We start from the raw sequence: 12,658 nt of genomic DNA on the forward strand, positions 1-12,658 counted from the left end.
GCATTCTCTCTGGACGGTTAGCATGTCCAGTCAGCCGGGAAATGTATAGACAGCGCTTACATAATGAAGGGTCTTTTCCCGATTTTCAGGTGAGGGCTCAGAATTAGTTCCAGTATTCCTTGTAACCGACCAGCTGCAAATTGACTCCTATTTGTTGATGGCCCCACATGTGTCAGAATTGAACTGTGCTCTGTTGAGTTTTCAATGTCTAATTTTTCAGAAATAGATCACCAGGACTTTTTTCCAAATCTCCTCTGGGCGGACTCGAACCTCTAGACTTTCGGTTAGCAGCTGAACACTTGAACTGTTTGCATCACCTAGGGACTCCATATTCCTTGTAAAGCCGTCAAAACCCATGTTTGCCCTGAAACTTCAGGGCCAGGAGAGAGGTGCCAGGTTCAATGATGGAGTGGATTGGCCTACTGATCATTACATTTAGTTACTTAAGAAAGCAGTGGTTGCCACCATTTCAGACTATTAAAGGTATACATCAGCCCACTCCTTGTAAACTGTTAAAATAGGACTTTTTTGTAAAGTGGTTCCTTGTGTACTTAAACAACTATACACACAAAACCTTGTTGTGGGGAAGAATGGGTCATTCATTCAATAATAAGCAGCCATAGGGCTTACATTATGTGCCAGGCACTGTGCTAGTTGCTGCAAATACAAAGACTAATTTTTTTAAATGTAAAAGTCCCTGACCCCAAGAAATTTGTAGTCTAAAGGGAAGCAGATATGCAAACAAACCACAATAAACTGAATAGTCCATTTGCGAGGGTCTCCAAAACCTCATTGAAGCACCACAGCTTCGCTGCCAAGATCAATAGAACTAATTATCAGAGCATCCCTTAAGAAAGGTTGGAAGGATACCGTACTTTGATAAGCTGCTTGAGATGGCCAGCCAAATGGCCTAGGAGTTTAATTCACAAAGAGTGATATCCTTCCCCAGGGATTGGTCCCTCCTGGTAACAAGTCCAAAGAAATATTGAAGTTGTCAAGGATTTCCTTTTACTTGGATCCACAATTAGCGCCCAAAGAAGCAGTAATCAAGAAATCAACTGATGCATTGCACTGGGCAGATCTGCTGCAAAGGCCTCTTTAAAGTGTTAAAAAGCAAAGATAGCACCTTGAGGACTAAGGTGCGCCTGACCCAAGCCGTGGTATTTTCAGCCAACTCATATCCATGTGAAAGCTGGACAATGAATAACAAAGACTGAAGAAGAATTGATGCCTTTGAATTATGGTGTTGACAAAGAATATTGAATATACCATGGACCGCCAGAAGAACGAGCAAATCTGTCTTGGAAGATGTACAGCCAGAATGCTCCTTTGAAGGGAGGATGGTGAGGCTTCTCAAGTTAACTATAAGGACTTTGATTTGCCGGGTGGGGTATGCAGAGTGGGTAGGGACTGTCATGCCATTTCTCTATATAGCACCTACTCTCTTCTTCAAATGGGATTTGTGCTCCTTAGAGTTTTCAGTGGCTGATTTTTTTTGAAGTAGATCACCAGGCCTCTCTTTTGAGGTGCCTCTGAGTTGTTCCTTTGTGCCATCCTGGGACTCCATCTAACTACTGTTGTAATTCAATAAGATAATTTAGAGGGGTGTGAGCAAACTTCCCCGGGGGTTAGGAGAAGCACTTCAGCCTATCTGGGAAAGTCAGAGAAGACTTCTCATTAAAAAAAAGTTTCTTTTGTGAGGAGGATCGAATAATCAACATCAGTATCTGGAGATAAGGTTTTCCAGAAAAGGTGAATGCCTTGTGTATCTTTATAGAGATGGAAGATTGCATCCTCTATTCTGGGATTATAAGAGGATCCTTGGCCAGAGAGGAGAGTGGGCAGCAGGAAAAGGAATTTGACTCTCACCTGTAGATGATGGATGACCTGAACTGTTAGTGTTAGGCCTGACAGTGGGAAGGTGATTGAAGTGGAGGAAGGCTGGAGGAGGAAAGGCAAGTGGCTCAGGAGACTGATGGTGCAGATCAGAATTGGAGGAGGTAGAGGGGGTTGACTTGAGAACTACTCAGACATGTTGAAGATGAGACTTCAGCAATTGGTTAAACATAGGAAAGAAGGAGCGAGGTAGCTAAGATTGGCTCTTGAGCAACTAGGTGGAGATGTGGTTTCATTGTATGTTTTATTTACACTTACCACTCAAGTTATTTTCCTTGTATTTCTTAATTGGCATGTATGTATATTTGAGGAGAAAAGGGAAATTATCTTGTTTTAGCTCCTGCCTTATTTTAAGGGTGTTCTTGGGTAAAAACATCACAAAGTTAAGTAAAGCAAAAATAAAGTTTTATTCAGCATATGTCCAAAGATGCAAAAGTGGGAAGCAGACAGGCATGCTGCCAGAGCTAATGTCTGCCCGAGTCCAAGGAATATTACAGAATAGGCAAGAATGGGAAAATGGACAAGCATCCTGCTAAACCCATATCTGCCTGAGTCCAAGGAACATTACAGAGTCATCAGTGTGTATTAACATTACAAAATGGACAAAACCATTGAAATCTCCACCTTTTCACAGATGACTAGAAACTGTGATCCTACATTTTGAATCGTCTTTCCTAATAATTACTGTTACAGGTTTCAGTAAGGACGGTCGGGAGGGTCTTCACTGGTCCAACGAATGCTAAATGCTGACAGAAAAAGAGTGGAAACTCTTTTGTGTTCTGTTTTATGATTTGTTTATGTGAACGTTCCCCTAAAAGATATTTTCCAAGATTATCCTAGCCCTGGTGGCATAGTGGTTAAGAGCTATGGCTGCTAACCAAAAGGTTGACAGTTCAAATCCACCAGATGCTCCTTGGAATCCCTATGGGGCAGTTCTACCCTGTCCTTCAGGGTCATAGTGAGTCGAAACACCCCATGGCAATGGGTTTTTTTTTTTTTTTTTTGGTTTATAGTCTTTATACCTTAGGGCTCAGTTCATGAGTCCTTATGAGTCCTTGTGAGTCCAGCTCCAGCTGGGTCACATTTTAGGACAGGGAATAATGGCTCCAATATTATCTCCTAAATCAAGGGACAGAGATGAAAGCTCAGGAAGGCAGCATTTCACTAAATCAGCAATACATTCATGGGCTCTGCCGCAATAAATAACAGTGTTTCTTACAAAGACTCCAGAGTCGTCACCCAAGAAATGTCCTCCATTTTGTCAGCCTAGGTTTAAAGTCATCCAAATACAAGGAAGGAAGAGAGAGAAGAGAGGGGAAAGGTAGGGAAGAAGGAAATAAGAAGGGAAAGGAAAGGAATTGAAGGAGGGAGGGGGAAGATTTTGACAGGAAAAAACAAACAAAAACACCTAGATCATGTGGAAAACAAAGAACTAAACAGCCAAAAAGAAGGAGGAAGAAATGAGCAAACCCAAATTTACCCTGAGATGTTTAAGAGGTCAAGTGTTTCCGCACAGACTTCAGCAGAACTAGATACACCCAGGGCAGGAAGAGAGAGAGAGAGAGATTGATTCCTAGAAACATGGGCTTAATACTAATGCCATATTTTTTAGAATAAAAACTCCTTGAGGTCAGAAATTTCACCGAAATAAATTAAAAGTTCACTGCTTTCTATATGTTATAAAAAAGGATCGTGTTTTGTTTTAAATCTCTCAAATTATCCTACTATAAAAGAATATTGCATACTTAAATATTCAGTTTCCCAGAGAATCAGCAGTAAAGTATATAAAAATACTTTACTCATATGTAATTATAAAAAAATCTTCATGACTTAGTATAATAAGAGCTTCTCATTCAGTACTTGTAATCTCTTTTTATCCCTTTTATATTGTATTTGCTGAATTTTTGAAATATTTGGGTGTTAAATAATTTTTATTATTGAATTTTATTATGGGATAAAAATGTATATCTGTTCTTCTTTTGTTCTTTTCACAGCTTTAGCAGTAAATTTCCTCAATACCTTCTTTCAGTGCATAGGAAATTTGACTGCTCACTCATCCATCAGTAATAAAAGACAACCCAATGTGAAGGAGACAGGAATAATCAGAGAAAGAAAAGATAACATCTATGAAGTTTGCCTGAGGAAGTCCAGGATCTATTCCAGGTTTAAAAGCACAGAAATGAGTCTGAATGAAAGCTTTGTATATTTCAGAGAACAATTTCTAAACAGTGTGCTCTGTAAAAGCTCGGGTTGATCTCAGGCTAGCTCAGTTAACTATTGTCAACCTTCTTCAAGTGCTCATGAGGTCAGTGGGTTGGTCTTTCTCAGGCCAGCTATTTGGGCTTTTGGTTCCCTAGCTATATAGCATGTGCCTTAAATTTCTCTCAGAAATCTTTGCCTCACTTTTCTAAACAGATCAGAGAGAAAAAGGGAGGATTGGGTGCACAATGGTTAGAGAAAGACTGCATAAAGGACTGACAAGAGCTGGATCAGTGTACTTGAAATTTTATGACTTGACAAAGTACTGAGGATTATGGGGAATGTGACTGTAAATAATATGCAGGAATGCCTGGCTTGTGGAAGAGAAGTATGCAAACCTGTAATAATAGCCAACATGTATTTACTGTGCACCAGGTATTGGACATTTAATCCTTACAACAACCCTTTGAGAGAGGTAAAGTTACTATCCCCATTTTTACAGCTTTGCAGAAACTTTGCGAGGGTATTTTAGTTATCTATTGCTGCATAATAAATTATCATAAAACTTCATGACTTAAAACAAAACAAAAAAACACTTATCTCACAGTTTCTTTGATCAGGAATTTGGGAGTGGCTTAGGTGGGTGGTTCTTGGTTGGGGTTTCTCAGGAGGTTGCAATCAAGATGCTATCTGAAGGCTTGCCTAGATCTGAAAGATATACTTCCAAGCTCACTCATGTGTCTGTTGTGCAGAGGTCTTAGTCTCCCACCATGTAGGCCTCTCCATAGGCTGACACAGCAGCTTGCTTCCCTTAGAACGAAGGAACCAAGAGAACAGCCAAGCAGGAAGCTTCAGTGCCTTTTTTATAACCTAGCCTCAGAAATGGCTTACTGTCACTCCTGCTGAATTCTATTTATCATACAGGCCACCCTGGTACAATATGGAAAAGGAGTACACAACGGTGTGAATACCATGAAGCAGGGATCCTTGGGGGCCATCTTGGAGGCTGGCTACCACAGAGGTTAAGGAACATGCTAAAATTACACAGAGTTGGGATTCACCTTCAGGGAATGTGACCCCAGAGTAGATACTCTTAACCTCCATATAGTTTCGTTAATTTTTGGTCACTGCAGATTTAATTTGGCCATGCTAGCATAATTATTTCAACTTTCCATTTCTATAGCTATTTTATAGTTTCCTGACCACTAATATCCTGTATGCTAATTACTCTGAGGAAATGAGTCTTATTACTAAGGCCTCTATACCTGGATAAAGCTGTATATGGGTAACAACTTCTAGCCCAGCACTGACATCCCAAGCTTTTGGCTGGTCTTATTAATATTATGATTATTATTAGTAGTAATAGGTCCAGATTTACTACTTGCACTAAATTACACTTGCTTTGTTCTCGATGCACTTTACATTCTTTTGTTTGATAAAGAGAAAGAGACTTTCACAGAACATTCCATGTCAGAGAAAGATAAGAATATCTTGACTTTTTAGGCTTAAATTGAAGCATGGAAGGAAAGGGGAGCTAATGCATAAAAAAAAAAAAAAAATGCATAAGGGGCACGGAATCTTTGTTAAAGGTGATGAAAAAAACTGGAAATGAATAATGGCAATGGTTGCACACCCTGGTGAATGTAATTAATGTCACTGAATTGTACACGTAAAAAAGGTTGAAATGGCAAATGTTCCATTACGTATATTTTTACCAGAATTAAAACAGAAGAAACCAAGGCATCCAACGTTAGGGGCTTGCTAGAAGGTATTGGAACTTGAACTTCGAATCTTCTATCTTGTGTTCTTTGCTGAAACTGCTGGCTCCCATAAACAACTGTTTTAAAGAAATACCTTGGTGAGAATTTTTCAGAGTTAATGTTTAATCATGGCTTTATGGCTGGGTGCTAGTCCTTTTATAGTTGTAAATCAATATCTTGTAAATATTTTTACCTTTAGTCTTCACAGATCTATTTTGACCTCCAAAAGAGGGTGTGTCTCTCGTTTTGAGAGTAATGTGAAACCACAAAATTAGAATTTCTGAGTTAGCTCTTTTATTGTTTGCCAACTGCTGCATTTGCAGTTTTATATTGTACTTCAAAATTATAACTCTCTAGGAAGTTTTTTTTAAAACTTAAATAGACACCATTTACTTTAGTTAACGGTACATCTTAATAGGGATATTTCTTCACTATTTGATTCACTGGGGAAGTAAGCAGACCCATGAGCTTAAGAGACCCTTAAAGGCCACATAACTCAGAGTCTAAGGCCCCAGGAGCACAGATAATTTAAGGTAGAGCCAGAGCCAAAAGGGCTTTTTTTCCTGGCACTCTGTGGGGCACGGTGGCTCAGGTGTATGTATGTATGCCTGTGGAGGCAGCGGGTAGGAGAGGGCAAGTATCAAGCAGGTACTGCACTACCTCCTGACTTACTTAACAGTGAACTCACAAAACCAAGCTAGGTGGTCAATGTAGCCTTGGCACCATCTCTGTGGGGTTGGGACCCTCTCCTCTTGTTTTCCTCAGTTGTTTTCAAGCCCAATTTAATCGCACTCAGATCCAAGAGTTCCATGGAAGGCTCTTATTTCTCAGTTATGTTCTTTTATTTTTTTTATCCCGGCAAGAACCTCTTTTAGCATGAGATTTAAAACTCCTCTAGTGTTAAGGTTCTCTAGCAGCTAGACCCGTTGCTGTTGAGTTGATTCTGACTCAAAGCAACCCTATAGGACAGAGTAGAGCTGCTTCATAGGGTTTCCAAGGAGTGGCTGCTGGATTCAAACTGCCAACCTTTTGGTTAGCAGCCGAGCTCTTAACCACTGTGCCACCAGGACTCCTTGGCAGTTAGAGGCAATACTACTTAATTTATTGACTTACTGCAAGTCACTAACAAAGTGTTATTGCCAGTACAGAAGACATGGCTCTAAACAGTAGACATAAGGGTCCTACTCTCATGGAGCTTTATAATGGAGCAAGCAGATAATAAGTACACAAGTGATTTCACATGATAATAAATGCTATATGGCAAAAATAAAGTGTGATAGAGAAGACTGAGGGACACAGAATGAATTTTTCATTCCGAGTATGATTTTGAGCCTCTAGAGGGTTCAAGTGTGAGTGTGGCATGATCTTACTTACATTTTCAAATAATGTCTCTGACACCTGTGTGGAGAATAGTTTTGGGGGAGGGGTGGTTTGTCCAGGCGAGAGATGATGGTGCCTTGGACAAGAGTGGTAGCATTGGAAACAGAAATCAGTAAAAAAAAAATACATACATGTGTATATATATATATATCAGATGTAAGCTAATCGCCAGGCTTTCCTTGGAAACTCTATGGGGCAGTTCTACTCTGTCCTATAGGGTCGCTATGAGTCGGAATCGACTCGAAGGCACTGGGTTTGATTTTTTTGGTTTTTAAGATAATGTATGGCAATGTGAAAGGCAAGAGTAGGAGAGGAGACAAACTCCTTGAACAGCTGGCTGAGTAGCTGAAGGTGAGATTTTCCCTTTCACTACTGGTTAGTTCCTTCCCACAAGAGCTAATGCGAAGTGGTTCTTCTGGTTTAACTTCCTCCCTCATACTCCTGGGTTAGCTTTTCCCTTTCCAAGGCAGGGCTTTGGAGGGTCCTCTAGATCATACACCCCCAGCACAACAGAAGGCAATTCACCAATTCCGCAAATTCTTATTGAGCACTTTCTACATGCCATGAAAGTTGGCTATAAGGGTATAAAGGTGATAGATACTGTCTTTGTCCCGAAATTATTCACAATATTAAAGAAAGCATAAATATCAACTATAATCAAAAGTCTAAGTGGCCTTCAACTTCTTAGACATAACCAAACATCCTGCAGGACTAAGTTCCTAGGCTTGGAAGCAAAGGACCATAGACTCAGGGGACATCTACAACATAGTTCATAAAAACAAAGTTATGCATCCTACTTTAGTGAGTAGCGTCTGGGCTTTTAAAAGCTTATGACCGGACATCTAAGATACATCTATTGGTCTGTTACTGTCCAGAGCAAAGGAGAGTAAAGAGAACCAAAGACTCAAGGGGGCAGTTAGTCCAAAGAACTAGTGGACCACATGAACCATGAGCACAAGACCAGAAGAACTAGATAGTGCTTGGCTAACACTCCCAACCATTCTGATTCAGATCACAACAGAGGGTCCTAGACAGAGCAGAAGAAAAATTGTACCACAAAAAATCAAATTAACAAAAAAGACCAGACTTACTGGTCCGACAGATACTGGAGGAACCCCTAAGACTATGGCCCTAATACACCCCTCTGAACTGGATGGAACTGAAGCTTTTCCCTGAGACCACCTTTCAGCCAAACTGTAGACAGGCTTATAAAATAAATAATAACACCCAAGAGGTATGTGTTCCTTAGAACAATCAATTATACAAGATCAAAAGGGCAACATTTGCCTAACCAAAAGCAAAGATGAGAAGGCAGGAAGTGGTAGAAAATTAGGACAAAAGGTAATGGTGAACCTAGAGCGGAAATGGGGAGAGTGCTGACGCATTGTGGGGAATGCTACCAATGTCATGGAACACTTTATGTACAAACTATCAAATGGGAAATGAATTTGCTCTGTAAACTTTCACGTAATGCACAATAAAAAATTTTTTTTTAAAGTGCTTTTCTAAGTAAATGATCAAAGTGCTATAGAAGCACTAAAGAGCAAATGATAAATGCTGCCCAGGAAAATCTGTACAGAGACCAACCAACCATAAAGGATTAATAATTAATGGGCCTAAATACAATCCTCCCAGTTCCCCATCCCCCAAGCATGCAGTTTACCTATATGTTTAGTCATCAACAGTTTACAGCCCTCTGATTCTGCGTGAGGATTATATCAGATAGAATGCTTTTGGCTGCAAGTACCAGAATACCTGAACAAAAGTTGTTTAAACTTAAAAAAAAAAAAGGAGCTATTGAGTCAATTTTAACTCATGGTGACCCAAATGTGTCAGAATGGAACTGTGCTCCATGGGATTTTCAATGGCTGGTTTTTCAGAAGTAGATTGCCAGGCCTTTTGTTCTGGGGTTCCTCTTGGTGGACTTGAACTACCTGCCTTTCAGTTAGCAGCTGAGTGTGTTAATTGCTTGCACCACCCAGAGACTTCATTTAAACTATTAAAAAAAAAAAAAAAAAAAAAACCATTGCTGTCAAGTCAGTTCTAACTCATAGCAACTCTATAGGCCAGAGCAGAACTGCCCCATAGGGTTTCCAAGGAGCGCCTGGTGGATTCGAACTGCTGACCTTATGGTTAGCAGGCATGGCTCTTAACCACTACGCCAACAGGGTTTCCATTTAAACTATAGACTATTGTTATTGTGTTACTATTAGCATTTTATGTAATAAGAAGTCCAGAAGTAAGGCAGTTCTAGAGTTCGGTAATTTAGTGGCCCAACAACATCCTCAAGGACCTGGGGTCTTTCCATCTTTAGCTCTGTCATCCTCACCCAGCCTGTTGATTTCTGTTCTTAGGCTTGTCCTCTCATGGTTGAGGATGGCTGCTACAGCTTAACATATCACTTGCTCACACAGCTGTTTTGTAAGGCAGAAGAAAATGCTGTTCCTCGTTCAGAGTCTTTTGTATCAAGGAGAAAAACCATTTCTAGAAGCCTCTCCCTACTCCCCCCGACAGGATTTCCTTGTTGTCATATTGGTCAGACTTGTGCCACCTGCTCGTTTCTAAGCTAATCACCAGCAGAAGGAATGGAATCACCACAACTGGATTAGACTAATCAAGACTCCCCTTTCTGGGAGTGAGCGGCAGGGTAAACAACTAAATTGAATTCTGAAAAGAAATGGAAGTCTGTGTAGGCATGTCATCTATTTTATTATAGCTATCTTTTAATTACATCAGAAAGATTTATTTTTTTAATAAAAACAGACATCAAGCCATCTCTGATCGCCAAAGAATCTGATCATATTACAAATATTCCCTTCTCACTCTCTTTCCTAACTGCTAGGTTTATTATAAAGCAGGGTGTTTTTTTTTAATATTTGCCCAGATTTTATCTGTCTTCATTAAAAAAAAAAAAAAAATTCTTGTAGAACATTGTCCCAGCTTCAGTTTTAAGTCTCTTGCTGTTGTTTGGCATGTGTTTCCTGCAGTCTGTACAATATTGCCTACCCTCTGCTGGAAAAATCAATTCTGTCTCAGTCTGACTTTTACTGATTTTTTTTTTTTTAAATATGGGCACTCAAGTCCTGTCATTGAAACATTCCCTCTTACCTTCTAGCTTCCAATTATTAGATAAGCCACAATATGTGTAACAATTCTGTGATCTTCACATCATTCTTTATGAGACCCTTACCCTCTTCTGATGGCGTAGTGGTTAAGAGTTATGGCTGCTAACCAAAAGGTCCGCGGTTGGAATCCAGCAGGCGCTCCTTGGAAACTATAGGGGCAGTTCTACTCTGTCTTATTGGGTCGCTATGAGTCGGTAATCGACTCGATGGCAGTTGGTTTGGTGTTTGGTTTTTACCCTCTTCTGAAGGAATCCTTGCGTGGTGCAAATGGCTAATGCTCTCGGCTGCTACCCGAAAGGTTGGAGGGAGGTTCAAGTCCACCCAGGGCATCTCAGGAAGAAAGACCTGGCGATCTACCTCCAGAAAATCAGCCATTGAAAACCCTATGGAGCACAATTCTACTCTGACAGGGTTACCATGAGTCAGAATCAACTTTGCAGCAATTGTTTTTTTTCCCTTTTCTGAACCAGCACAGCCTCTTAGTTTTACGCATATTGCACTTAAGGAGCCCTCGTGGTACAATGGTGTAATGGATTGAATTTTGTCCTCAAAAAAAATGTGTCAACTTGGTTAGGCCATGTGTGGTTGTCCTTCATTTTGTGATTTTCCTAAGTGTTCTAAATCATAATCCCTGCCTGTGGTTAAAGAGGATTAGGGTGGGATTTAACACCCTTGCTCAGGCCACATCCTAGATCCAATGTAAAGGGAGTTTTCCTGGGGTATGGGAGATAAAAGGAAAGGGAAGCAAGCAGAGAGTTGGGGGACCTCATACCACCAAGAAAGAAGCACCGGGAGTGGAGTGCATCCTTTGGACCCGGGATTCCTGCGAGGAGAAGCTCCTAGTCCAGGGGAAGATTGATGAGAAGTACCTGCCTCTGGAGCCCACAGATAGAAAAAGCCCTCCGCTGGAGCTGATGCCCTGAATTTAGACTTCTAGCCTACTACACTGTGAGAAAATAAATTTTTTTTTTTAAGCCATCCATTTGTGGTATTTCTGTTATAGCAGCAAGCTCAGACAAATGGTTAAAACACTTGGATGCTAACCAAAATGTTGGGGTTTGAATCCATCCAGCTGTCTCAAGGAGAGAAAGACCAAAGCAGAGTGTTTTCATGTTGCCTTCTTGATCATAAGGACTTGTTGACCCCAGCACTTGCTTTTCTTGGCATCAAAAGTGATGAAGAACAGGGAAGAAGTGAATTTGCAGCATACCAGGTACAAATCTGAGACAATAGAGCAGGTCTGAAATTTGAGGGAAATTACTCTCAATTTTTTTCATAAAAACATATAAACTATCCTATTTTATTCAATTTGTATGGAGAAATAGTGGTAGATATGGTTAAAATAAAATGGACATAAGTTAGAACTATACAAGGTAAAATTTAACATGCAAAAGTCTACCTGGAGAAGTAGGACTTGAGATAATTAATGGCCATAAAAAGAAAATAAAATAAATAAATAAATAAAAGCAAACAAAAGAGCCTCACAATGTCTAAAAGTTATAATTTGTTTAATCTGACGTGGACAAAAGAATCTAATTGATGACTCAAATCTTTGTTGTAAAATATTAATCTGCATGAAAACGATCTCATTAGAATGAAAATAGTTTGACCATACTGATGAAAAGATCCAGAGCCGAACATCAAGCGGTCCCTTAGTGTTGCCTGGCAATCCATCCGTATATCCCCATCCACTCACTATCTCATTTTCCTCATGCATCTCCTCTCCTCCAATGTCCAACACCTTTTCCCCATGCTCACTCTTAGCTGATAGACTTATTTCCTATTTTAATGAGAAAACTGATGCCATTAGAAGAGAATCACCTCAGTTGTCGCCAGTCCATCTCTGCACCCACTTGCATCTGTCCCCTCCCATGAGGATGGATGAGTTCTCCCTGCTTCTAAGACCAGCTCCTCCATTTGTGCATTGGATCCTATCCCCTTCTGCTTACTTGAAGACATGGCTGAAGCTATTCCCTTCTACTTGCTGTGTCATCAGATTTCCCTCCCTATTATATCATGGGCGCCCTGGTGGTGCAGTGGTTAAGAGTTCAGCTGTTAAGCAACCAAGAGGTCAGTAGTTCAAATCCACCAGCTGGTCCTTGGAAACCCTATGGAGCAGTTCTACCCTGTCCTATAGGGTAGCTATGGGTTGGAATTGACTCTAAGGCAACTTTTTTTTTTTTTTAATATATCATAAACATGTTGTAATTTCTCACAAACTTAAAAGAAAAAGAAAAAATTACTTCTGACACCACATCCCTGCCCAACTAAAACTCCCTTTCTCTGCTCTCTTTACTA

At 40.2% G+C, this 12,658-nt stretch overlaps 1 protein-coding gene across 5 annotated transcripts in view; it reads left to right on the plus strand.

Moving 5' to 3' along the window:
* The window catches only part of DPP4 (dipeptidyl peptidase 4), a 93,245-nt gene that overhangs the window by 2,065 nt on the left and 78,522 nt on the right, over nt 1-12,658 (plus strand). The window contains exon 2 of one of the 5 annotated variants that reach the window (XM_064287055.1): nt 5,814-5,953. The exons of the other annotated variants lie outside the window; for them this stretch is intronic. The gene's annotated coding sequence lies outside the window, so the exon portion shown is untranslated. The remainder of the gene's footprint in view (nt 1-5,813; nt 5,954-12,658) is intronic. 5 annotated transcript variants of the gene reach the window in all.

The sequence above is a fragment of the Loxodonta africana genome, chromosome 6, assembly GCF_030014295.1.
Source record: "Loxodonta africana isolate mLoxAfr1 chromosome 6, mLoxAfr1.hap2, whole genome shotgun sequence".
Classification (NCBI taxonomy): domain Eukaryota; kingdom Metazoa; phylum Chordata; class Mammalia; order Proboscidea; family Elephantidae; genus Loxodonta; species Loxodonta africana.